At 50.8% G+C, this 10,000-nt stretch overlaps 1 non-coding gene across 1 annotated transcript in view; it reads left to right on the forward strand.

Annotated features, from left to right (window-relative positions):
* Positions 1–8,914: 8,914 nt before the first annotated feature.
* LOC124587795 overlaps positions 8,915–10,000 on the forward strand; it is a 1,910-nt gene continuing 824 nt past the window's right edge. The window contains exon 1 of the ribosomal RNA XR_006975681.1: positions 8,915–10,000. This exon is cut by the window's right edge and continues 824 nt beyond it. This is a non-coding gene — a ribosomal RNA (small subunit ribosomal RNA).

Raw genomic sequence — 10,000 nt, forward strand, 5'->3', positions numbered from 1 at the left:
AATAAAATATAATAACACATGATGCTCCGCAAGAAAATAGACTTGGGATAGGGTGTGTCGTTGGCAAGTCCCCGGGGCGGCTAGTGTGGGTGGTGATAAGTCCGTAGTGGGCGAGGTATTACGACGATGCCGCCATCTATGCGAATGTGACGCAACGACATTGACACCGAGCCCAGAAACGGCACCTCCATCTACAGGGATCCGACGGAACTACGCCAACCATGCCGGCAAAACAGTATCGCCATCTATGAAAATACGGCGAAACCACATGCAATACCTCCATCTATGCGAATCTGACAACACTACGTCCGCCATGTCGAGCGCACCACAAAACATACCGCCATCTGTAGGTCTCCCGCAACATGACCTCCTGCAACGACGATACCGTCATCTATGAGACGCCAAGCCGACTAAGACAGCGTTGGCCCCACAGTGCCCTTCGTTCGACCCCACCCACAAAGCCTGCACCCTCTGTCGACAACAGCACCCCAACGCCAGCGCCTCTGCCGCACGAAGTCGTGGACCGGCAATCACTCCACCTGCACCCGTTCGTGCCCCACCCCAACCGCCCAACTCGCAACTCCAGCGGATGAACGGCGGACTTTGCTCGCACTCGCAATGTGCAATCCACCCCTATAACGTGCGTTTCATGAAGAGTTATGTCCAATATGCGACATTCCCGCTGTCCATATACATGAGCTGCGAGCTGTACCACGTACGAGCTACAGACGCGATCGCGTTGCTCTCTGTACGAATGCCGATGCTGAGCGGTCAGCTAGGAGGCGCTCCATCCATGTCGGTACCGGTGAGCGTTGCACTCGCAGTCGCAAAAACGTACGGCAAGTATATTACTCGGAAGAGTCAATGACAGTCCACGCCCCCCTGCGTGGGAAGAGTCTTTCTAGGCCATGACCCACCGGAAGGGCGCAGCGTCCCCCACCCCAGACATGTGACGTCACACCATCGGTATTGACGACTAGACTGATTCCTTATAATCATTTGCCATACACCGGTGGAAGCTGCCGAGACGAGTAACTACATAGCGGGCTCGCCGTGTCACTAATGTACAGAGATACAACAGTTTCGACTGGAACCGGATTAAAAGTATACACGGCGCTGATTAGTAATAGATAGAGCCATCAGAATACAGATAATGTATACAACTGTCCGTATACATGCTGAAAGACTCTGCTCACAATCACAACCACACGTCAGCCACACACCCTTATCACGCACTACTCTCTGCCTGTAACACGCACACAGACAATATGTAAGCACCAGCATGGAACAACACCCAGTGCATCCTCTCCGCCACATTAGACAATCCACACTGTCATAACCAGACTGGGAGGTCCACTCAGAAAACAGAATATCCCACCCACCCGACAACCACCATTGCCCAGCCAAGCCACCAACACCCACACATGTCCTACACAGGGGTCCACCCAACATCACAATACTGCCTCCTCTCACAGCACACAAACAATGGCAGGAATGAAAGACACAGGTCTGCCACAAGCATGGAATGAGAGCGCCGCCTGTCATGAGCCAAAGGTGCATCCTGACGTGGCAAATCAGATGATGCCGCAGGCATCCACTTACTATAATCACAATCAACAAACCGGCCGCCCCGCCCCCCATTAAACCTTTCCTTACAACAATGTGTACCTTAACCTAACCTATATCGTACCGTAACCTAACCTATATCGTACCGTAACCTAACCTATATCGTACCGTAACCTAACCTATATCGTACCGTAACCTAACCTATATCGTACCGTAACCTAACCTATATCGTACCGTAACCTAACCTATATCGTACCGTAACCTAACCTATATCGTACCGTAACCTAACCTATATCGTACCGTAACCTAACCTATATCGTACCGTAACCTAACCGATATCGTACCGTAACCTAACCTATATCGTACCGTAACCTAACCTATATCGTACCGTAACCTAACCTATGTCGTACCTTAGCCTAACCTATGTCGTACCTTAACCTAACCTATGTCGTACCTTAACCTAACCTATGTCGTACCTTAACCTAACCTATGTCGTACCTTACCCTAACCTATGTCGTACCTTAACCTAACCTATGTCGTACCTTAACCTAACCTATGTCGTACCTTAACCTAACCTATGTCGTACCTTAACCTAACCTATGTCGTACCTTAACCTAACCTATGTCGTACCTTAACCTAACCTATGTCGTACCTTAACCTAACCTATGTCGTACCTTAACCTAACCTATGTCGTACCTTAACCTAACCTATGTCGTACCTTAACCTAACCTATGTCGTACCTTAACCTAACCTATGTCGTACCTTAACCTAACCTATGTCGTACCTTAACCTAACCTATGTCGTACCTTAACCTAACCTATGTCGTACCTTAACCTAACCTATGTCGTACCTTAACCTAACCTATGTCGTACCTTAACCTAACCTATGTCGTACCTTAACCTAACCTATGTCGTACCTTAACCTAACCTATGTCGTACCTTAACCTAACCTATGTCGTACCTTAACCTAACCTATGTCGTACCTTAACGTAACCTATGTCGTACCTTAACGTAACCTATGTCGTACCTTACCCTAACCTATGTCGTACCTTACCCTAACCTATGTCGTACCTTACCCTAACCTATGTCGTACCTTACCCTAACCTATGTCGTACCTTAACCTAACCTATGTCGTACCTTACCTAACCTATGTCGTACCTTAACCTAACCTATGTCGTACCTTAACCTAACCTATGTCGTACCTTAACCTAACCTATGTCGTACCTTAACCTAACCTATGTCGTACCTTAACCTAACCTATGTCGTACCTTAACCTAACCTATGTCGTACCTTAACCTAACCTATGTCGTACCTTAACCTAACCTATGTCGTACCGTAACCTAACCTATGTCGTACCTTAGCCTAACCTATGTCGTACCTTAACCTGACCTATGTCGTACCTTAACCTGACCTATGTCGTACCTTAACCTGACCTATGTCGTACCTTAACCTGACCTATGTCGTACCTTAACCTGACCTATGTCGTACCTTAACCTGACCTATGTCGTACCTTAACCTGACCTATGTCGTACCTTAACCTGACCTATGTCGTACCTTAACCTGACCTATGTCGTACCTTAACCTGACCTATGTCGTACCTTAACCTGACCTATGTCGTACCTTAACCTGACCTATGTCGTACCTTAACCTAACCTATGTCGTACCTTAACCTAACCTATGTCGTACCTTAACCTAACCTATGTCGTACCTTAACCTAACCTATGTCGTACCTTAACCTAACCTATGTCGTACCTTAACCTAACCTATGTCGTACCTTAACCTAACCTATGTCGTACCTTAACCTAACCTATGTCGTACCTTAACCTAACCTATGTCGTACCTTAACCTAACCTATGTCGTACCTTAACCTAACCTATGTCGTACCTTAACCTAACCTATGTCGTACCTTAACCTAACCTATGTCGTACCTTAACCTAACCTATGTCGTACCTTAACCTAACCTATGTCGTACCTTAACCTAACCTATGTCGTACCTTAACCTAACCTATGTCGTACCTTAACCTAACCTATGTCGTACCTTAACCTAACCTATGTCGTACCTTAACCTAACCTATGTCGTACCTTAACCTAACCTATGTCGTACCTTAACCTAACCTATGTCGTACCTTAACCTAACCTATGTCGTACCTTAACGTACCTATGTCGTACCTTAACCTAACCTATGTCGTACCTTAACCTAACCTATGTCGTACCTTAACCTAACCTATGTCGTACCTTAACCTAACCTATGTCGTACCTTAACCTAACCTATGTCGTACCTTAACCTAACCTGTATTGCGCCTTAACCTAACCTGTATTGCGCCTTAACCTAACCTATATTGCGCCTTAACCTAACCTATATTGCGCCTTAACCTAACCTATATTGCGCCTTAACCTAACCTATATTGCGCCTTAATGTAACCTATATTGCGCCGTAGTGTAACCTATATTGCGCCGTAGTGTAACCTATATTGCGCCGTAGTGTAACCTATATTGCGCCTTAATGTAACCTATATTGCGCCTTAATGTAACCTATATTGCGCCTTAATGTAACCTATATTGCGCCTTAATGTAACCTATATTGCGCCTTAATGTAACCTATATTGCGCCTTAATGTAACCTATATTGCGCCTTAATGTAACCTATATTGCGCCTTAACGTAACCTATATTGCGCCTTAACGTAACCTATATTGCGCCTTAACGTAACCTATATTGCGCCTTAACGTAACCTATATTGCGCCTTAACGTAACCTATATTGCGCCTTAACGTAACCCACATTGTGCTGTAACCCAACACACGTTGGGCCTTAACCCAACACACGTTGGGCCTTAACCCAACACACGTTGGGCCTTAACCCAACACACGTTGGGCCTTAACCCAACACACGTTGGGCCTTAACCCAACACACGTTGGGCCTTAACCCAACACACGTTGGGCCTTAACCCACCACACGTTGGGCCTTAACCCAACACACGTTGGGCCTTAACCCAACACACGTTGGGCCTTAACCCAACACACGTTGGGCCTTAACCCAACACACGTTGGGCCTTAACCCAACACACGTTGGGCCTTAACCCAACACACGTTGGGCCTTAACCCAACACACGTTGGGCCTTAACCCAACACACGTTGGGCCTTAACCCAACACACGTTGGGCCTTAACCCAACACACGTTGGGCCTTAACCCAACACACGTTGGGCCTTACCCCAACACACGTTGGGCCTTAACCCAACACACGTTGGGCCTTAACCCAACAAAACATACCGCCATCTGTAGGTCTCCCGCAACATGACCTCCTGCAACGACGATACCGTCATCTATGAGACGCCAAGCCGACTAAGACAGCGTTGGCCCCACAGTGCCCTTCGTTCGACCCCACCCACAAAGCCTGCACCCTCTGTCGACAACAGCACCCCAACGCCAGCGCCTCTGCCGCACGAAGTCGTGGACCGGCAATCACTCCACCTGCACCCGTTCGTGCCCCACCCCAACCGCCCAACTCGCAACTCCAGCGGATGAACGGCGGACTTTGCTCGCACTCGCAATGTGCAATCCACCCCCTATAACGTGCGTTTCATGAAGAGTTATGTCCAATATGCGACATTCCCGCTGTCCATATACATGAGCTGCGAGCTGTACCACGTACGAGCTACAGACGCGATCGCGTTGCTCTCTGTACGAATGCAGATGCTCAGCGGCAGCTAGGAGGCGCTCCATCCATGTCGGTACCGGTGAGCGTTGCACTCGCAGTCGCAAAAACGTACGGCAAGTATATTACCCGGAAGAGTCAATGACAGTCCAAGCCCCCCTGCGTGGGAAGAGTCTTCCTAGGCCATGACCCACCGGAAGGGCGCAGCGTCCCCCACCCCAGACATGTGACGTCACACTATCGGTATTGACGACTAGACTGATTCCTTATAATCATTTGCCATACACCGGTGGAAGCTGCCGAGACGAGTAACTACATAGCGGGCTCGCCGTGTCACTAATGTACAGAGATACAATAGTTTCGACTGGAACCGGAGTAAACGTATACACGGCGCTGATTAGTAATAGATAGAGCCATCAGAATACAGATAATGTATACAACTGTCCGTATACATGCTGAAAGACTCTGCTCACAATCACACGTCAGCCAGACACTCTTATCACGCACTACTCTCTGCCTGTAACAGGCACACAGACAATATGTAAGCACCAGCATGGAACAACACCCAGTGCATCCTCTCTGCCACATTAGACAATCCACACTATCATAACCAGACCGGGAGGTCCACTCGAAAACAGAATATCCCACCCTTCCGACAACCACCATTGCTCAGCTAAGCCACCAACACCCACACATGTCCCACACAGGGGTGCACCCAACATCACAATACTGCCTCCTGTCACACCACACAAACAATGGCAGGAATGAAAGACACAGGTCTGCCACAAGCATGGAATCAGAGCGCCGCCTGTTATGAGCCAAAGGTGCACCCTGACGTGGCAAATCCGATGATGCCGCAGTCATTTACTTACGATAATCACAATCAACAAACCGGCCCCCCCCCCCCCCCCAAAACACCTTTCCTTACAACAATGTGTACCTTAACCTAACCCATATTGTGCCTTAACCTAACCCGTATTGTACCTTAACCTAACCCGTATTGTACCTTAACCTAACCCGTATTGTACCTTAACCTAACCCGTATTGTACCTTAACCTAACCCGTACTGTGCCTTAACCTAACCCGTACTGTGCCTTAACCTAACCCGTACTGTGCCTTAACCTAACCCGTACTGTGCCTTAACCTAACCTATGTTGCGCCTTAACCTAACCTATGTTGCGCCTTAACCTAACCTATGTTGCGCCTTAACCTAACCTATGTTGCGCCTTAACCTAACCTATGTTGCGCCTTAACCTAACCTATGTTGCGCCTTAACCTAACCTATGTTGCGCCTTAACCTAACCCATGTTGCGCCTTAACCTAACCCATGTTGCGCCTTAACCTAACCCATGTTGCGCCTTAACCTAACCCATGTTGCGCCTTAACCTAACCCATGTTGCGCCTTAACCTAACCCATGTTGCGCCTTAACCTAACCCATGTTGCGCCTTAACCTAACCCATGTTGCGCCTTAACCTAACCCATGTTGCGCCTTAACCTAACCCATGTTGCGCCTTAACCTAACCCATGTTGCGCCTTAACCTAACCCATGTTGCGCCTTAACCTAACCCATGTTGCGCCTTAACCTAACCCATGTTGCGCCTTAACCTAACCCATGTTGCGCCTTAACCTAACCCATGTTGCGCCTTAACCTAACCCATGTTGCGCCTTAACCTAACCCATGTTGCGCCTTAACCTAACCCATGTTGCGCCTTAACCTAACCCATGTTGCGCCTTAACCTAACCCATGTTGCGCCTTAACCCAACACACGTTGCGCCTTAACCCAACACACGTTGCGCCTTAACCCAACACACGTTGCGCCTTAACCCAACACACGTTGCGCCTTAACCCAACACACGTTGGGCCTTAACCCCAACACACGTTGGGCCTTAACCCAACACACGTTGGGCCTTAACCCAACACACGTTGGGCCTTAACCCAACACACGTTGGGCCTTAACCCAACACACGTTGGGCCTTAACCCAACACACGTTGGGCCTTAACCCGCTCTGTAATTGTCATACGACGCGTTAAATTAGTGTAGTGTTGCCTAACTGCAACCCCCGCAATATAGTTTGCTACTCGCACTGCCCGGTCCCCAGAGTATCGCTTCATGTTAAACACCTTGCAGCTATACACTGTAATGCGGATGGCAGCAGGACGTACATGCTCAATGCCCTTCGCAGTTGTTCATTGGCATTCGCATGGCGAAGCACAGCCTACGTTGTGGTACGGCTTGTGTCAACTGTCCGCTGATGTTGTACGTCCAAATCACACACTGTACTGCACATTGGTCCTCATGTACTGAATGATACATCGTGGTACATGTGTGACCGTACCACGACTGCGCCAACAACGGCGAACCATACGGTCCAAATATTGTGCACTCAGCTACGTGTCGTCTCCCTATAAGAGCTGGATTGCAGTATGGTATGCCGTGGATGGCGATCAGCATGAGCCGTCTGTTGATGTAGTGGTGCGTGTTGTCAGACGTAGTCGTCTCTTCTCACACACCGTGATAGCATGGTGCACTGCGTTCCACATCTGCGACATGCGACAGAGGCCGGTTGACAGTCGTTCGCGCAATGGACATCGCATACGTACGGGGGCCACCTTCCACGTGTTCGCGAAGCGTGCACATGTTGTTGCGTGTATGTGGGCAGACATAGTGTGTCGTGACACCTGACACAGGCATGCAACAATCGTTGAATTTGCAAATGGCGATGGACGTCTACGTTTGCTGGTGACGTTACGCAAATGAACAACTGGTAAACCGTTGTGGTGCGGTTGTTCTCGCTAGAGGTGAATCAGTGATGGCGACGATCGGTTGAGCTACCAACCGGTTGTTTCAGCGATACCCACCATGCCCACGAACGTGAATGGCATGTGGGTGTGAAGCGATACGCGGCGGTGGCTGGGTGGGACCGTCCCCGGCCGGTGAGGGGGGGCCTCCCGGCGTGCTGGCCGCGCGGTGCGTGGGCGCACGCGCTACAGCCGGCTGGTGGGGGCGGCCAGTGGCAGGCGCGCCGGCCGACGGAGGCGGCAGGCGGCGCAGCTGCGCGCCGGCGCACCCTGCACGCGGCGCCGTGCGGCCAAAGTAGGTCCTCGCGGGCCCGGTGCGAAGCGCGGTGGACATCTGCAGTGTGCTGGTCCGATTGAGGACTGTGTGCGCTGAGGATGCGCCGCCGCCCGGCGCTCGGCGCCGCGACGCCGTCTGCTGCTCGGTCGCCTCTGCGGTTCTCGCAGGTGGATTGTATCGCAGCTGTGCGGACGTGTTGGCGCGTGCGCTGTGCTGGGAGAGTTCGCTTCGGCACCCAAGTGGGGCTTTTGTCCTTCTGTGGCGCTGGCGTTGGAGCTGCCGGCCACCGTAGGTGGCGCGTGTTGTCTCCCGCCGGCAATGCCACGACAGCACGCTCCCGGGCCTCTGTCGGCAGCGGCAAGCTCAGTTGGGAGCACGGGTGGTCGCACCTAAAGCGTCTACTCGCCAAACCCCGGGCGATTGCGCCTCTCTCGAACCCGACCAAGTACTTAGGACGGCGCTGCGCGCCGCCGGGACCTGAGAGGGTTTCGAGGTGTATTGTGCAGGGGAGCTCAGCCTCCTCCTGTTTGCAGAATAATTGAGCGGACGCTTGCGTGTTCGCGCGGGCCCCCGGGACACACTCCCGGGCGGCCGGCTGCTCAGCTCTAGTTGACGCAGCTCCCTGGTTGATCCTGCCAGTAGTCATATGCTTGTCTCAAAGATTAAGCCATGCATGTCTCAGTACAAGCCGCATTAAGGTGAAACCGCGAATGGCTCATTAAATCAGTTATGGTTCCTTAGATCGTACCCACGTTACTTGGATAACTGTGGTAATTCTAGAGCTAATACATGCAAACAGAGTCCCGACCAGAGATGGAAGGGACGCTTTTATTAGATCAAAACCAATCGGTCGGCTCGTCCGGTCCGTTTGCCTTGGTGACTCTGAATAACTTTGGGCTGATCGCACGGTCCTCGTACCGGCGACGCATCTTTCAAATGTCTGCCTTATCAACTGTCGATGGTAGGTTCTGCGCCTACCATGGTTGTAACGGGTAACGGGGAATCAGGGTTCGATTCCGGAGAGGGAGCCTGAGAAACGGCTACCACATCCAAGGAAGGCAGCAGGCGCGCAAATTACCCACTCCCGGCACGGGGAGGTAGTGACGAAAAATAACGATACGGGACTCATCCGAGGCCCCGTAATCGGAATGAGTACACTTTAAATCCTTTAACGAGTATCTATTGGAGGGCAAGTCTGGTGCCAGCAGCCGCGGTAATTCCAGCTCCAATAGCGTATATTAAAGTTGTTGCGGTTAAAAAGCTCGTAGTTGGATTTGTGTCCCACGCTGTTGGTTCACCGCCCGTCGGTGTTTAACTGGCATGTATCGTGGGACGTCCTGCCGGTGGGGCGAGCTGAAGGCGTGCGACGCGCCTCGTGCGTGCTCGTGCGTCCCGAGGCGGACCCCGTTGCAATCCTACCAGGGTGCTCTTGAGTGAGTGTCTCGGTGGGCCGGCACGTTTACTTTGAACAAATTAGAGTGCTTAAAGCAGGCAAGCCCGCCTGAATACTGTGTGCATGGAATAATGGAATAGGACCTCGGTTCTATTTTGTTGGTTTTCGGAACCCGAGGTAATGATTAATAGGGACAGGCGGGGGCATTCGTATTGCGACGTTAGAGGTGAAATTCTTGGATCGTCGCAAGACGAACAGAAGCGAAAGCATTTGCCAAGTATGTTTTCATTAATCAAGAACGAAAGTTAGAGG

Source organism: Schistocerca americana, unplaced genomic scaffold (genome assembly GCF_021461395.2).
Source record: "Schistocerca americana isolate TAMUIC-IGC-003095 unplaced genomic scaffold, iqSchAmer2.1 HiC_scaffold_630, whole genome shotgun sequence".
In the NCBI taxonomy this organism is placed as follows: Eukaryota; Metazoa; Arthropoda; class Insecta; order Orthoptera; family Acrididae; genus Schistocerca; species Schistocerca americana.